This window comes from Tribolium castaneum, chromosome 7 (assembly GCF_031307605.1).
Source record: "Tribolium castaneum strain GA2 chromosome 7, icTriCast1.1, whole genome shotgun sequence".
NCBI classification, from domain to species: Eukaryota; Metazoa; Arthropoda; class Insecta; order Coleoptera; family Tenebrionidae; genus Tribolium; species Tribolium castaneum.
The window spans coordinates 9894890-9913830 of record NC_087400.1 but is presented as its reverse complement, the minus strand read 5'-3'; the positions used below and the strand labels follow the sequence as shown (position 1 = coordinate 9913830).

The 18941-nt window shown below is 29.0% G+C and overlaps 1 protein-coding gene across 1 annotated transcript in view; it reads left to right on the top strand.

Annotated features, from left to right (window-relative positions):
- The window catches only part of Sol1, a 282525-nt gene that overhangs the window by 9628 nt on the left and 253956 nt on the right, over window positions 1-18941 (top strand). The window lies entirely within an intron of this gene.

Genomic DNA, 18941 nt, shown 5'->3' with positions numbered 1-18941 from the left:
CTTTTTAGCCACAATTGTCACAAAATACCCGAAAAATATCTAAATGATGTCACAGTAGTAATACTTTTTTGCTAAAACTGAAAAAAAACTTCATTTCAATTAATCTTTATTATACTATTTGCCAGTCCAGAACGCAATTATTCATTAAGAAAAAATCATTCAAAATTATTCAAAAAATTGCAAAATTAAGACAAAATTAGTGTTTTTCTTGCTTTTTTCAAGCGTTGAAACACCATTAATTATTCACTAAAGTTTACCAGACTGATACAACCACTAGTTATGATCTGAAACATGTTCTTTCAGATAATCCGTTTTAACTAACTTTTAGACAAAATTGTAATTATTTTGCAATATTTTCCGAAAAATAAAAAAGAAAATAGTCGAACTAGATCGAAATGAAAGATGTGTTTTTCCAAATACACTAATTTAGCAATTCAATGAACAAAAGAATATGACTGCTAAATTAGTCAAAAGCACATTATTTTTGCCTCAGTTTTTAGCCAGAAATACAAAATTATTTCACGAGATTTTGGCACAATAACAAAAAAAAATCTCAAATTATGTCGGAATCGGTATTATGTTCGTTTAAAACACCCTAGTTTTGGTAGATTTTTAACCACAATGTAATTATTTTAAGAAATGTATCGTAAAAAACAAACAACAGAATGTCGATCAGAGGTCGAATTTTATTATTTCATAAAAAGTCAAAAAATTGTCGAATTAAGTCGAAAACGGTTTTTGAAAGCTTTTTTTTACCAAAACTGTAATTATTTTGCAACATTTCGCAAAAGTATTCAAGAAAATCTTCGAATTAGACTGAAGATAATATAATTGTTGTTTTTTTTAAGTTTAACCACATTTCTTCAGTCCGAAATAAAAACTACCAAAAATTTTTCGGAAATGATTAATAAACTTTGTTAAAATACTCTAATTTTGCATGTTTTGAGGTTTTAATAAGCACGTTTTTGAGCTTTTTTAAGCCAAAACGCAATTACTTAAAAAAAATAAGCCGTAAGATTGAAAATTAAGTCGGAAACGGTGTTATTCGTGCTCTTTTTAAACGTTGAATCACTTTTACAAGGTTAAGGTTAGTTTTATCGCAAAATTTTGTTTTTTTTTCCAATCACCTTTAAAATGTCTATTTTTGGATTCAGTTATCTTTTAAGCAGTAATATGCAGTATTGATTTTATAAAGCAGAATGTAATTAAAAACTTAAGATTTTTTTAGAAATTTAATCTTCGTTGCAGTTACTCTTTATTTAGATAACACGTTTTAACAAGCTTTTAGCCAAAATTGCAATCATTTTGCAACAATTCCTGAAAAACATATAAAAAAATAGTCTGATTAAATCGAAACAAAAAATGTGTTTTTCCAAAAATACTTTACACTAATTAGACAAATTAGACAGGACTACACAATTTTTGTCTTTTTTTTTGAGACAGGAATAGAATTATTATTTCGGAAATTTTAGCAAAAAGCCAAAAAATTGCCAAATTGTGTAATGCTTGTTTATTTAAGGAGTCTTAATAAATTTTTAGCCAAAAATTAACAACAATTCAACTTTTAGATTTTTAGATAAAATGTTCTTATTTTAAGAAATATCATAGAAAATGGACGAAACAGTTGTCGAATCAAATTTCAAAATTTCGTAAAAATAAGTAACAAAATTGCCGAACTAAGTTGAAAATTGTTTTTCACAACTTTTTTATTAAAACCCTAATTGTATTGCAACATTTTTTAAAAATAAACAAAAAAAATCCTCGAATTAGATCAAAAATCATATATGTAAAATTTTACCACATTTTTTCGTTCCAAAACAAAATTTAACAAAAATTATTCGCAAAATGTTTAACTTCTGTTAAAACAATCTAAACATTATTTCAAAAAATAAGCCAAAAAATGACAAATTAAATCGAAAACGGTGTTATTCTTGCCTTTTTCAAACTTTGAACTACTTTTTTAAACTTGAGGTTTAGTTTTTTACGCGAAAAGTAGTTTTTTTGTACACATTTCTAAGAATATCTATTTTTGCACCTTCTTTTGGGCAGTAACATAGGCTGTAATATGCGAACATTTCACTCATAAGAATTTGTTAAATGAATCCTTACATAGGGTGATTTAAATTTTGTTGTAATTTTATTTTATTCAAAGCCAGCTCTTTTCAAAATATGTAAGTGTTGGCAACACTGATTCTTGAAACCGGAAATAATTATAAACTTAAAGTATTTGTAGAAATGGGCGAAATTCCACATGGTTCGGTAGTTATCACTTATCATTCTTATCAACCGATATCCACAAAATAATGTAAAATAATAATTTTACTGTCTTTTACAACGCCTTGTAATTGGTTGGTTTTATAATTGGGAGTTCATTATGCCATCAATATTCAATGACAAACCTTTGGTAATTTTTTGTGCAGTTCATAAGCAAGGAGAAGGTCATTGTCAATTTTTGTTGGGCAAATTACACTTTCGAGAAACAAATGAGACACTAGTAAACTTATTCAAGGGCCGGTTTTTCCCACAAAACTAGATTTGGTCTTCATTGCGAATAAATGATGAATATTTATTAATTTCAATTTGTTTTATTCGATAAAAAGTGCGAAAAAATAGCTACTAAATGATTAGTAAATACAAGAATTTTGAATTTTTAGTACTATTCAAATAACGAATTACTTCTGCTGTGTCAGTAATAAAGGTTTTGTGTTTTACGGACAGTACAACATAGATAAATAATTTGTTGAGTAAAAACAATAAAAAAACAGAGAAAGAAATGTTATTTGGGGTTTAGAATGCTGAGCTATTAACACACATTCTAATATTGAAATTGTTGGAGGATTTTTGGTAGAAGGGTAACATTTGGTGCGGTCCGTAACAACTGGTATAAAAGCACAATACATATAATAAAACATTAATACCGCCATTATTTGGAAACAAATTGTGGCTTTGATATAAATCTTACCCGATCCAACGCCTCTTCCATCACAAAAAACTACCACAATTCCCAACGATTGCATGTTTAACCATTAATTATGAACGTCAGCTGGTTCGGTAAATGCTGCTGTCTGACCCCGAAATTCTCTTGTTTTTCTACGTTCGGACCATTTCTCTCGCCACAAATTAAAGTAAATAACATCAAACAATATTAATGGAGTTTCACTTTATTAATAACTGCTTTAACAATAATTTCTGCAACGGTTAAATCTGTTTTTATTTGAGCACACAGTATAAGAAATAAGTTAAAATTAATAGACGCCTTAATTAATAGAACTTCACTTTCCTGGAAGTTTCTCGCAGTTTGGTTTGAAGTCGCGTAATTTATATACTTTAGTTCTTAATTGCCGCCAGATGACAAATAACAATGTTGAAGCGTTGAAGTTCGTCTAGGAATTCAAGAGAAAGAGGAAACTAATCAAGGTGACGCGCCTGTTGGAGGCATAAAACGAAACCATTTCTTGGATTGTAACATAATTTGTAAAAAACAACCTTGTGTTAAAAATAGAAAAACTGTTTTTTTTGGTTAACATAACATTTCATGTGGGAGTATGTATTTCTGTTTTACAATATTAATTTAACCTTGTTTATTGTCTAAAGTGTAAAAATTTCGTAAATGATTAATATAACCAAGTCAAGTTAGGTAAAAATAAGGCGATATGTGGAAAGAATTCCTAAAGTTGGAATTTTTTTAACCGCTTTCGTTAGACTTGGGTAAACAAATATCAAAAGTGCCCGAGAGTAGGGGTGAGCTCCCTTAGCTTAGTTGGAGATGTTCTACACACACTATTTTCATATGAATAAATAAATGTTTAATAAATGCAGTGTTATGTAAACCGCAAATTTCAGAAGCCAGTAGCTCGCTCACGGTTATAGTCTTATGAAAGAAACGACATGACCACTTTGTAGGAAATTTTATCGGCTTTAATTTTAATGAGATGATAAAAAAAATTGATAAGAGTGATCGTTTCAGAAATAAAAGCAAAAAACCAAAAAATTGCACCTTTAGCCCCCTCTCCCTTCTTGAGCTCGCCCCCCACCATCAGGGACTTTTGATATACAGGCAGTCCCAATGATATAAAAAAGCTCTATAACTTGTTTATTATTAAAGATATTGACATTTCCTTTTTTTTTAATTATAGCTGCATTCCTGCTGTATGTTTCTAACCTATTACGGTAATACAGGGTGTATCAGAGATACGTCTGTTAATTTTACCACGTAATAAAACTCATCAAAAAAAACAACTTATTTATTTAATGAAAAAGTTTCTAAATAAAAAGAGTCTATATAGAAATATTCTTTAATGAAATTTCAAGGGTATAATTTCCCATTTCTTCAGATTAAACAAGTCTACAAACAATAATGTTAGTAACAAATATAATAAACTGATAAGAATACAAAGACTTACACAATTGAGTGGTGGACGGAAGAGTGAAAGGTGAAGGTTAAATGATCAAATATGAAAAGAAAAAGGGGGCAGCGAAAAATATAACAAGATTTTTTTTTATAAATATTGAATAATCGCCAATGAAATATAAATTCTAACTAGAATACATAACAAATTGTATAAGTAAAAGAAATAATGTTATCTTAAAAATATTAAAATAATAATATCGTCAATAAAGAGTATGACAAATTAAAATGTAAAAAATAACACTAAATTAATAAAATAGTACTAAAGACAAATTAACATAATATAAATCAATTGTAACAAGTCTATTAACAATCTATTTTTTGAATGTTGACATTGTCAAAACATTTGATCTACAAATATTCTAAAATTAACCTTCTAACGTTATTAAGTTCACCATGTAAAAAATTGATGTTATAATTAAAAGAATATTCAGTTTCTACGGTAATTTTAACGAGACCTAAGTGTCCTATATTAGCAATGGATATGTGATATTTGTTTTTTTATTTTATTTTTAATATGTTGACAGGTTTCACCTATATAGCAATTTTTACAATCATTACAATCAATTTTGTATACTATATTTGACATTAAATTTATTTCATTTCTTTATAATAAATCATATATAGCAATAATAGGTTTCCAAGCTGATGTAATGTTTAAGTTTTTAGTTAATGATTCAATTTTAGATTAAGATTGGCATCTAAAGAAGAATTGATATATACCCTTTCAAATTAAATAACATTTCAGTATGCTGTCAAAATTTGAATTTAAGCTGGTTGTACTGCTATTTTTAGTATCTTCACATATTATTAGTTGACTGTCAAAAAATTTGTCACTTTTGTGTTATGTGTCATTGTAATGAATTATTCAATTTGAACATCAAAGCCTTTTATTAAGTTTTACTGTTCTTCAAGCACTGTGACACTGCTTTTTCTCGAGTAACGTCAAATTTTGTTTGACGTTTTAAGTTTTGACAATCAAACGTAAACCTAACTTTATCACTTTTAGTTACAACACGTAAAGGTGGTTTTACATAGTCATGGCCTACCCCGATATCTTTTATTGCGAGTTTAGATATTTTTATTTTTATTATTAGATTATTAATTAGATTAATTAGAAGTTTATTTCTTTTTTTAATTTTATTAATATTATTGTTAGATTTTTGAAAAATTACATTGTTTATTAAATGAACAGCGTTATTTAATAATATTTCTTTATAGTTACTTAGGTTTTTAACTTTGAAATAAGGATGAAAAATTGTAACAACTCGATGGACAAGATTTTTTATAATAGACATTTTTTGATGATGAGGATAAGACATAAAATTTAAATATTTTTAGACGCTATTTCTTTTTTATAAAAAACAAACATTATACAGTTATTGTTGAAAATTAAAGTAGTGTCGAGAAAATTAATAAGATTATTATTATAAACTTCAACTGTAAATTTAAGTCTTGGATGAAATTTATTTATTTATTTAGTTCATTTATTCATTTATTTATTTATTTTTTTATTTAATTTTTTTATTCAAACATTTTCATTTTTTAACTTCTTAATTGCAGTTAGCTAATAAAAATAATACATCCCTGAAGTTTGAACTTTTTTCTTTAAAGTAATGAAAGTTCTACTTTTCTGTGATTCTTAGTTTTGATGGAATAAGTTTAAAAAAACGTGTTTTTGTCAAGAAAATCAAGTTATTTCAAAAACAAAGTAAAATCGAGCAATAACAATTTAAAAACATCTGTGTTAAAAGCTACATCCAAAAATGCAAAAAAAATATTGGTTGCTCCATTAAAAAAAAAATATAAGTTTGTGTTGTAGCTAATTTTAGAAACTTCCTGTATTCTTGAAAATAATTTTAAATGAGTCAGGGGGTTAGTATGTACGGCTTTCGTAAAAAAAGATTTTCTAACATTGAAAGGTCAATAATGGAGTTTTGTACATCGCTGAGAGATCCTATAGTATATCCACCTAAGTGTAATGAAAGCGTTTAAAAAATTCCAATTCTCTAGGAATTTTTAACCGATTTATCAAATTTGATTTGGCTAATAATGTTTTCGAGGATTTCGTCAGTGCTGACATTTCCTATGTTTCGGGAAAATTTGTTTCAGTCAATATTCCAGCTAGAACAGTTGTCAAAAATTGGTAAATATGGCAGAATACTGACACGTATTGACGTTACTATTCAGACACTTTTGCTTTGTTAACTTCGTTTGGCAAACGCTGTTATTCTACATAATGTGAAGAAAACCATTCATTGCCACAGTAAAAAAATAGCACCTAATGAATTCTTAGATTGTAAGCATCGTAAGCAGAAACGAATGCTTTCGCGAGAGGTAGCTTGTCACCCTCTCTCTGTACGTGCTCTGTTATTATGCAAATCCCAGTAATGTGCTTCCTGTGCGCGGTTTCCGGGAAACCCCATCCCTTTAGCTGGCACCGGATCATTGGTGTAGTCTTTGCATCAGGTGCTCAACATGAACACCGCACTGCCTGTCTGTGTCCACACGTTTATAGATTGCTAAGTACACCTGGGCAGCCTCTGTGTATAATATTCCACGATAAACACTGCGCTGTGCTGCTTCATCCATTAAGTACATACATATAAACCGGGAGGCTCTCCAACTATTGGATTAGAGCGCACTTATCCACCAAACACATGTTGCGTTTATATCATCTTTACTGCTCATTAAATTTTTGTGTGCTAATATCGCGAATTTTTCAATAGCTCAGCGAGTTGGAAAAGACAATTATTATTGACCTCTAAATGTTAGAAAATCTGTTTTTTTTCGTAAAAAGGCGCTTGATGCTTACACTCTGATACACCTAAAATTACTTTTAAGTATACACCACAGTGTTTCCGAAATTGCTACAATAATATAAACTTATGTTTTTTTCTTATAGGTGCTAATAATGTTGTTGCTTGTTTCATATATACGAGTAGAAGTAGTACACCTTTATTCTACAAGTGGTTACTATGGCACATTATTTGATTTAGTTATTTTTTTTATTTTTCTCATAGAGTTAAGTGGCCATTTGGTGACTTTTTTTTCTATTTGGTATTTTATTTATTCTATTAGTTATTTTTTTATTTTATCGGTGAAACAATTTAACAAACATTTCTCAATGTATAAGAGAAAACATTGTATTATACACGTAAAGAAAAGTTGGCATTATCTGCTCGTGATTCCTTTCTGAATCTCGTGCTCTGCACTCGTTTGAGAAACACATCACTTACAGATAATGAACAACTTTTCTTTACTTGAATAATAAAGTACTATTTTTTGAATAAAACATCCAATAATTTTTGCATTTTTGGATGTACAGTCACGATTAAAAAGAATGACACTCTTGAAATCACAGCTACAAAACTTTTAGATGTGATACGGTTAATGTGTAGGTTTGGTGTGCTGGATAGTTTGTAAACTAATTTGTTGTTGAAATTCATGACCTAAAAGATTTTTTGCAATTGTTATTTATATCATTGTTGCACCATGAAACTAACATAATTGATAGATTTATAGGTTAGAATTTCAAATTTCTGTAAGAAACGTCAAAATTCATTATCAAATTTTTGGAATTTTGGGCATTATTGCAAAAAATGTTGTATGTAATGCTTACTTACTTACTAATTACGTAAAATACTACATATTGTCGGACTTTTGCTATCTAATCTGGTTCGTATGGGTGTCAATCTTTTTGATAGTGACTGTAGCTTTTAATTGATATTGGGCGTTTTTGCTTATTTTTATAAAAACTTTCATTCTATTGACTACGAAGTGCTATAATCTAGAAGACGAAACGACTTCTTGTTGGATTTTCTTGACGTGGAAATTAATTAAAACAAAGTTTTGGAAACCGACACACCAAAACCAAACGTTTATTTGAAACACTACGCGTTCCAATCACAAAGCGGTCATCCTCAGGTAAAAATAAAAAATAAACTAATTTTTTTAATGTTATGCCTTATATATCAATTTTGACGACTTTCACTTTTCCTACCTCCAACTAAAGAGAAGAGGGAAAAAAAGGGATGAGGCCGTTGTCTGAATTCATAAGTTTATTCCTATTTTTGAATATTTCAAGACTCTCAGAAATGTCAAGAAATCTACTATTATTAACTATTCTAATAATTTTTAAGTTAATGTTATTAATTCTATGGTGTATTTCAAAAATGTGTTGGACAACACTTGATTTTTCAGATCTGTTAAGTCTTAAATGCGCTAAATGTTCTTTAAATCAAGTGTTAATTGATCGACGTGTCTGTCCAATATACAGGTCGCTTAAAAGTATGGATACAGTTAAATATTATAAAAATTATTCTTCAAAACATTGAAATTTGGTGTATGCTTAAGAGTATATAAATTCTATTGTTTCTGATGTTTATTAAATTTCTATCTCCATTTGTTCTTCGGATACAAGGCTAATTTGATTTTTTTAAATAGCAATAAGAGAATAACTTTTTTTATGGAATTTGTTTTCGTGAGTGTGTTTGTAAAAGTCGTGGATTGTTTGACCATAAATCTATATTTAACTTTTCGAACAATTTTGTCAGTAAAGAAAGAAAAGTATGGGGTTGAGTACAAATTGGTTAAAGTTCGAATTTTTTTCAAATATAATTTACGATAAAATTTTTGCATCATATTTATGTCTTAATATTGAGAATTTAATGCTCTATCTGCTTGTATTTTTTTTGATTGCTGTGTATTAACCGTTATACAAATACAACCAAGGCTTTTAAAAAATATTACAAAAAAATAATAAAACATCTACAATTAAATCTTTCCTCTGACTGTTAGCTTTAAACATTAAAAAAATTATTAATTAAGTTGCAAGCTAATAATGACCTTACGCTATTATTCGTCAATTAATACAATAAAATAACTCAAATTTTGATGTATGTATGTAAAATCATTTAGGTTATAAATTCCAACAAACCCTTTACTTTTTCAAACATTCCAGCTAGTTTAGATAATATTTAGCTAATTTATAAACTAGCCAAACGTACACGTTTACCGTATAATTTTGAAAAGATTTGTGGCTGCGGTTTTAGTGGTGTCATTCTATTTGATCGTGACTGTATTTTGTGCCAAAAGGTTTTTTTTGGGAGAGAATAATCATTAAAATTGAAGTAATTTATTGGAATCTAAAATTTACATACAGTGCTTTTTAGGCGATAATATAAAATACTGACGTACTACAACTGTAGACATTTTTTTAAGAGTGTTTTTCTAGTTTCTGGATGTCTGAAAATTGGAAATCTGTATGTAAATTGATATGTAATTTGCTTTTTTATTTTTAGAACTTTCGCTGTCCTGTCTGTTATGGCAAACATAAAATGTTGTTCTTATTTTTTACCTTTTTAAACAAAACTAAAAACATTCAAATTCCACTGACTAATTTTAATATTGTTAAAGTTTTTAATAATTTAAACCTGTCTCAGTAACTTTTTTAGAATTATTTTCACGAAGAAATTTTGTTTTGTCCCGTCCGTCATGTGTAAACAAAAATAAACGAAAAAAAATTAATCAGAAGTCGTTACACATAGCGATATTTTTACAGGTTTCACTTTTTACTTCAAAAATTGTTGTAGGAATTAGTGCCTTTTAAATTAATAGAATTTTACGATTGTTGAACGATAAAAATGTGAAGTATTTTTTGTGTCCCGCCCCTCATCAGTTTGTATTTCTTTTTCCTGCTCGTATTTCAAATTTAAAAAAATATGGTTCTAATTGTAGGTTGTAAACAATTTGACTGGTACTAAGTTCCTATAAAGAACATTTAACTTCTACTCATATTGTTGTTATAAACTGAAAATAAATTTAAAAATTTGTGCAGCGTCCCGTCCGTTAAAATGGAATGACTGTATTAACTTGAGTTATACAAAACTTATGTCTTTAAATAGACAATTTAATAGTATTTAAAAAGCAAAATCAAAAATTGGGTGTTTTATTTAACTTTTTCAAGTTATTCAAATCTTAACAAACTTTTCATTTTTTTTACATTCCTAATTGCAACGCGCTAAACAATAATTGATAAAGATTTAATAAGTTTCGACTTTTTTCTTAAAACGTAAAACGTCCTTTTCTAAAATTAAAAACCTGTTTTCGACGAAAAATCTAAGCAGAATTAGATCGAAATCATCAGTATTAAACATCTTGTATATTTATCCATTATATTCTCATGAGCGTTTGAGTTAAGATGCTATCAGCTGTTACTTTAATTATTTGCAAAGTAATTAATGCTCCAACTTTGAGCCTATGTTGGTTAATTTTATAACGTTATCCCGGCGCCTCCACCAAATTTTACTTTAAACCTTTTTTGTTTTAATACATTTAGTTTTAGTAAAGATCTTTGTTAAATTAATGTAAGAAATTATAACTCAAATATCTGTATAATGGAAAATGCGAGTCATTAACATTCACACAACAACAGAATTGAATTAAACAGAACAGAAGCGTAAAACTCGTCGAATCAGTAATTCGAAGGGTTTGGAGTTTGGACGTGATCTGCACAAGTGAAGGAGACACTTGAGCCAATTTACAAACCACCTTAAAGAAACCTTTAGCTCTTTCCCAAGATTGATAGATTTGAAACTAATCCAGTCCAGTATGCATACCCCCGTATTTCACTCAGCCTTTGTGTGGTCGAACCGAAATTATTCGTCAAGGGTGTGGAAGCAGCCTTATAACAAACTTAGTTGCCTTAACTATTATCGGTAATTCCCCTAACTATGTGTATTATGTAGCACACAAACGTATAGTAATTTAAATACCACTGCCAAACAAAGGTCTACTACAGAAACAATTTAATAACAGCACTCCGTCAGTAACAAGTTACCACAAAACTAGACATTTCGCATAATCTAACTCAAAAATAAACGTCATTTAACACTAAAGCTCTGTTATGGAATTATTGAAGGTGGGCTAACCCGAGGCCGAAAACTGTCAGGAACACTCGTATGCTCGTATGCTTTGTTGATTCACCATTAGGCATTTCAAGATTTGCGACATGCGAACAATTTACTGAATATTTGCCGCTTGTAAAATCGAACCCAGTAAGAAACGTTTATTAAAATTAAAACAGTTACGTTCTTTAGTAACTATTTAAATGATTTTGTAACGCAAAAATACAGGGTGTAACGGAAAGATAAGGATTAAAAGAAACCAAAGTTTCTACAAGTCAAAACGAAATGATTCAACCTAACTTGCCTCTACACCAAGTTGCACCGTTTAAAAGTTAGAAGACGCCAAAGTTCAAGAATTATTTGCGTTTTTTATTTGTAACCTTTAAATGGAATAGTCGATTTTGAAAAAAATTGGTACAAGTAAGTTGTCATTAAAACTACACGTTCTGGTCACATAGTTCTGGTCCTATTTTTTATTTTTCTATTATTGTAAAGTACTTACTTATCAACTATTGAACACATTTCAGGATACGTTTTTGTTATACGTTATCTTAGTGCCGTAATTTTTTTTATTCGAAAGATACATTATTTCTGAACAATTTTTGTCCGTTATAAAATTTTTGTATTGGTCTTGGTTTTGGAATAAAAAAATAATATGTGTAAAAGTGTCAACATTTTGGACGTTCGTTAAATATTATTACTGGTTTTAAAAACGTACTTTATTATTTAATTGGTACTTTACTTTTAATAATTGTTGTTAATAATTTTTTCATAACGACAGTGTAAATTTTAATTTGGTTGTCTTCAATAGAAATCGAATGATATTTAGAAATTCACAATTTTGTGAAAAAATGCTGTTTTTCGTTTAAATTAATAACAAGTTACTTTGTTGTTGTCTAACATACACGTACATAAAAAACTAAAGCTGAAATAAAAACCATTAATTTAAACCCCAATAATAATAAGTGGGCGAACGTCTGAAATTATGGTACACCGACTTAAATTATTTTTTTAACTTAAAACCGAAACCGAAACAAAAATTTTATAACTTACAAAAATTGATATAAAAAATGGGCCTTTTCGACTAAAAAAGTTTTACACCACTCGGATAATGTATAACAAAAATATGTCTTGAAATTGACTGGTGATTAATTTACAAACAAGAAAAAACCAAACCAACTGTATTAGAATATGTGGTTTTGATAGTAAATTAAGTTTACTAAATTTCATTAAAATCGATTGTTTCACTAAAAAGTTATTAAAGAAAATTCAAAATTATTTTTAAACTTTGGCGCCTTCTAACTTTTAGACGGTGCAACTTGCTATAGAGATACAGTCACCCAAAAAAATGACGCGTCTACTATTTAGGATTTATAAACAAAATTGACGATCAATTAAATTTTTCGTCAATTTTTGCAAAATAATTACTCAAAAATGGAATACGAAGCTTGAAAAATAATGAATAACTTTTTTGACAAGTATTGTCGTTTTTCAGTTTATTTTTGATAAAATTTTGTTTAAAAACAAACGAAATTAAGTAAAACAGGCAAATTATAACATCAATGTTATTTAATTTCTGTGGTTTTGAAACATTTTTACAAGAACTTACAAAATAAATGAGTTTTAAATTCAAAAGTGAAGTAAGAAAAAAGAAGAGAAAATAAACATGATTTTCAAACCGCTTATTTCGACAAACTTTTGTTAAAAAATAAGCAAAATCGATAGAAACTAACAAATTTCGATCTATAGTAAAACAATTTTCTATTTAAATTCTTGAATTTCAGGGAAATTTTGTTCTAACACGTTCTTAAACGCCCAAGAAAAGCAGAAATAGCTAACATTACATTTGACCAGACTTTAATTGTTTTAGAAAATTATAATCAATAAATCTCTACTTAAAAGCTGGTTAAAATAATTTAATTTTTAGCAACTTTTAGTGAAGCTTTCACAAAAAACTTAGTTATTATCTCAAAAACGTGCTTAAAAATAAAAAAAACCGCAATTTTCGATTTTTTTTTAAATTACTAGAGATAATTGTTTTATCCCAAATCATTTAAAAAAAAATAATAAACAATATACCAGACTTCTATTAAAACTAGTTTACGATTTCTGATCGATTATGACAGCGGCTATGGATGTGGGCGTCATTTTCATTTTGGGTGACTGTAAATTGGATTAAGTCGCTCTATTTTGAACTTTTGTTCTCTCCATCTTTTCGTTACATCCTGTACCGGGTGCACCAACTCAATGGAGTGTGGTAAAGAATTGCTTACATATAAAAGTACAAATAGTAAAAAAAATCTTTGCATTAAAGTTATTATAACGAATTTTAAATAAATGATATGTGGCAACGTTGTCTAACAGTCGTGATCACAATAGAATTTGATCAACAATAAAAATAACTTTTTTTTTAAACGGTTTCCTAGGAAATAATTCCCAGCGTTGGCACATCTACAAGCTGTAATATTTTTGATGAATTTTAATTTTTTTAAATTAAAAAAACTGCTAAAGTCTGATGGGAAATTTAAAAATAGTTATTCACCGTTGTATTAGGCAACGATTACTTAGTGTAAAACATTAAAACAGTAAAAAATAATGAAAACTGAAGAAGTTAACAAAAAAGTTTGTAGCTTCAGATTTTTTAAAATATGACTTTAGGAATTTTTTCAAGATTTTTTCCGTGATCTACACATGCTTCTCAACAACGTACCACTGAGTTGGTGCACCAGTTTTTGAGGACCCCGTAAAACGTAAAATTATGGAAAATATAAAACTAGAAATCAACAGCAAAAGACAAAGTTTTACAAAGGTTTTTTTATTTAGTTAATTTTAATGTACAGTAAAACTTCTCAACAACGGACACCGATGGGGAATCTTTAATTGTCTGTGGTAGAGAGGTGTCCATTAAGAGGAGGTAGACAATTTTAACGTAAAAAATTGCTATTTTTTTTAATAAACAAATGGGTGTAACTAACTTTGACATAAGATGTTAAATAAATATTTGGTATAGCTTTTATTTACTTTTTTCAAATTTTTGACAATAATGATATCTGTAAGATTCGTGACAGTAATTTGTTATTTTTGTTATTAAACTTTATCATTATAATTAAAAATCTATTCAAATTAAAATTAAAAACATTAGAGAAAGAAAGTTTAAACTTTTTTTATTTAAAAAAATCTTCAAATTTTTGTTTGATTATGTTTAGGAGCCGTGTTTTTTCGAATATTTTTTTCATGGCACACTATCGACTCACCCTGTATTCTATGTATATTTCTATTTCGTTTCAAGATATTAATATAACGTTCAATTAAATGGTTTCATTACCGTTAGAGAGTGCCATAAATACGTTAATTTTTTTACGTTTTTTACGTAGATACAACGTTCAGTCAAGATGTACTTTAAACGTTAAAAATTGCCAAAAAGAATGAAGATGGTCTTCAAACTACGTAACATAAACGCTAAAAGAAAACGTAATCATAAATAGCAACCTTGTAAATTTCAACGTATAACCATTGTAATGTTAAAAAATCATTATATCTACGTCTGTGTGCTTGCTGGGAAGCTCCAGGACAAACCGGACTTTCATAAAGTTTGTAACTGTTGTAATTAAATGTAGTAGTTTTATCTGATTAACTCTACATTGCGACATCAAAGAAAGACTTCGCTTCAATAATCTGTCTAGCTTGAGAGGAGTTAAATCATATTGCTCGAACCTTCAGCATAAAAATTTCATTTATTGATTATTAGTCCAGATTCTTTTTTAATTTTTGATGACTCGTGTTTGATCAAACGCCTGAAACGACAGCGTTCGCAAAAACTTTTCCAACTTATAAAAGCAGTATTTCATTGTGTAGTAAGTGCAAAATCCCAAAGTAAACACTATTTATCACAGAAGCCGTGCCTACACCTTTTAATATTGCATCATTGGGATGGTAGTCGGTTATTAATCATTATAAGCTTAATTAAAAGGTAATCGAGCGGTTTTCGAAATATATTCATTGTTTCATTGTAAGTAACCGAGTTGAGAAACGATCCCTCAATGAAGAAGCAACAAACTTGGGTATTGAAATTTTTGCGGGAGGGTTACGCTGCCCTGCTAAGCAAAAACGTCGTGTCAACATTTTTTTGGCAAATTTGCAGTTAGTTTTGCATAAGCAGTTATTACATACTACTTTTGTAGATGTTATTTAAATTTTAACAAGGAAAAACGCATAGTGAAATTTGACGTATGTGAGATTTCTACTAAATTATTTCGTATCTCAAAAAATTGTATTAATCAGTCGTTATAATTCAGAAACCCAATAAAGAACTCAAATTTTGTTATACAGGCTGTTCCGTTTAAACCCCTTATTAAAAGTAGTAAAAGTTCCAATAAAAATATTTATTATCTAAATTAATTTTCTAAAAAAATATCTTTAAGATGGCGGCACTTCCGGTTACACCGGAAGTCGCTATAAACTTTTTTATTTTAAATGGAAAGCTATGTTTTTCAATGCGTTTTTGCATTAGTTACGTTGTTTTAAGGCCGTATTTATTAGCATTTTCTATAACTAAGTTTAACCGCTTTCGAGATATTTAAGAAGTTTTGAAAATTTTTGAATTTGCACCTGTCACTTAAAAAATCAGTAACTCTCTTACTTTTAGAGATTTCAAAATTATATTTGGAGAATTAAAATGAAAGCCTATATTTGCTCCACAGTGTGTCAAAAACTGGAAAAAAGTTAATATATTCAAATATTTTTAAAGTTATGTTTGAACAATTACCCATAACTTAATTTTTTCAAATGGGAGGTCTCAGTTTTTATTTTACTAGATAGAGGAAAATTTTTTTCTGCATCAATCTGTATTAACATTCCCTATACCTACCTGTAATAATTTTCAAGTTATTTTAGTTTTTTGATATTGTAGAAAATTTCTTACTAACCACAGCTATTTCTGCATAGTTTGCCATAATAGCTATTTGTTTATTAAGAGCGCAAAGTAGTACAATGCTGATTGAGTCAATGTTGACATTTTCACGAAATTGACAATGTACATTTTTTTCAATCGCAAGTATTAAGAGTATACCATAATATTCAAGACAAAGCCATGAAATAATTTATTAAAATCAGAAATTATTAATTTTTTGTTGTTACTACACTAATATAGTTACAATAGCTAGTTACATAAATCACGGGACATTTGATTTCAATAAAGAATAGGAGAGCGAGCGTTTTTTCCATTTTGTCGCTTTAAGTCTTGAGAACATGTCAACTTTGCGTTGATAGCTCAAAGCGCAAATATTTATTTTGGATAACGACTGTAAAAAAAATATTTCTGATTAAACAAACGACAAACTCTGTTCAAAACTGTGTTGCCCGTCCTGTGAAAGTAAAATAAATTTACTGAATGTTGGTTAAGAAAACTTTAATTTCTCACATATTTGCATTCGTTTCCATGGCAAAGTATGGGAATAAACTATGAAGGACTATAACTAGGAGACGAAACGAGATACAAAATTGCACGATATTCTGTACCCAAAAAAAAAAAAAAAATAGTAAAATAGCAAAGTAAAATGAGGGCGCTTCGAACGTTATAACGTCTCGGTGGCAAATAGTTTTAAATTAATTTAAATTCAACCAATGCACTAATTACTTGGAAAAAATGCAGAAATATTGAGCTTTGCATTCTCAACAAACTGAGGAACACTGACGACTACAATTTTCATGAGAAACATGAGAAAAAAATTATTTAAAATTTAAAATTTGCGTTTCGTCCTGTATTTTTTAAAACGCTGCGAATACGGTTAAAGATACAAGAAAAATGTTCAAAAGAAAGTTGTAGAGAATTAAATTTCCTTCAAAAAAGTCAGAAAACCAAATTTTTATTGTTAACGGTTTAGGCCCTAAAGACGCTCAAAAACGCTCAAGCGTGGGATTTCCTTCAATTTGCCGGTGGTTAAGTATTGGGAAGTGAATTTATACCTAAATCGTTGAAGATAGAAATATTCTCTACAACCTTATTCCTTACGCTTTTTTTATATTTTCAGTCGTCTTCGTAGCGTTTTGATAAAAAGGCGATAGTGCGCAAAATCACAAATTTGTGTTCCACCTGATATTTTTGCAAACGCAGCGAATGCGGTTGAAAATACAAAAATGTGTAAGGAACAAGGTTGTAGAGAATGGAGTGTTATACTCGAAAGTAAAAGTTTTTGGAAATTGCAGATTCTGAAAGTAGACACAAAATGATGTCTAGTAATATCGGTCTGAGTTTTTTTAAATTTAAATCGTACTTTTGTAGTAATAATAGAAAATTTGCGCTGTGACGTAAGCAATGTCTCGACTAATGATTGGTCAGTCTTTCGCTGCATACAATTAACGCTACGACCTACGTTTGGGCTGGTAAACGTCAAATACAAATGTCAAAACCGTGCGTTTTCGATTGTGACTGTGTTGTGTGCTAATGTTTTGCAGGAGTTTGTGTTTTGGTAAAATGACTGCTCCTGCAGCACATCTGAAGTCGTATGTAAAACAACAGAGGCAGAAATTAAGAAAAAACGTACGTCTTTCAAGCTATCTTTGTTGGCCCAGTTTTCTATCTCAAGTTCTGTGACTGGCTGATTCAAAAAGGAACATTGCTGACGTCAGGCCAGGAATTTTCACCTTTTCATTTATTTTTCTCCAAAACGGTTGAGCTTTGGTTAAAATAAAAAAATATGGGTCGCCTATTTTGTTGTTGGCTATCCGTATAAAAATTTTCATTTTTTAGTATAACACTCCATTAAATTTTCTACAAAAAAATCCGGGAGACCATACTTCTATCTTCAACAGTTTAGATGTAAATTCACTTTCACTACCGGCAAAATGAAGGAAATCCGTCGCTCGAGCGTCTTTGAATGACTTTGGGGCCTTAATAGTTGAATATAGAAATATGTTTTTTTTAAAGACAACTTAATTCACAACAACTTTCTTCTTGCCATTTTTTTTTATCTGTAACCGTATTCGCAGCGTTTTGAAAAATATGGGGCAGAGTGCAAATTGGTAAAACCTCGAAATTCTTTTAAATATAGTTTAAGATATAATATTTGCATTATTTTTATCTCCGATTTATTGAGAATTTAATGCTCTATCTGTCTGTATTTTTTATTCGCCTTGTGCCAACCATTATTTAATTACAACTATTTTTATAAATTCATTGCTCTGAAAATTTGAATGGTAATGGAACAACTGCGCCTCTAGTGACATTAACCGAACTATCGCGGACGGGAACGTTTTATTTGTACGTCGTTTCATATCTTTAGTTTTAGATATCTGTAGAATAGACCAATGGCGAAGGAATTTCTCAATCCCAACAAAAAATTATTGTAACCTGAAAACTATTAAACATAAGCATAGGGTATGTTAACACAGATCCATGCAGAATTGAATTCTCTACCATTTAGTGAAATAAAACTTGCGGCATTTCATTAGAAACTACTAAGTTATGGGTGCTTAAAGTTTTGAAAACTTAACTTTAAAAATTTGGAGTTTGTTATTCTTCCTCTTCCAAATGAACTAAAAAAAATTCCGAATTTTAAAAATTAGCACAGTTATCGATTTTTGAACTGGAGGCTGCGAATTCAAAAAAAAAAAAGCCCTAAATATCC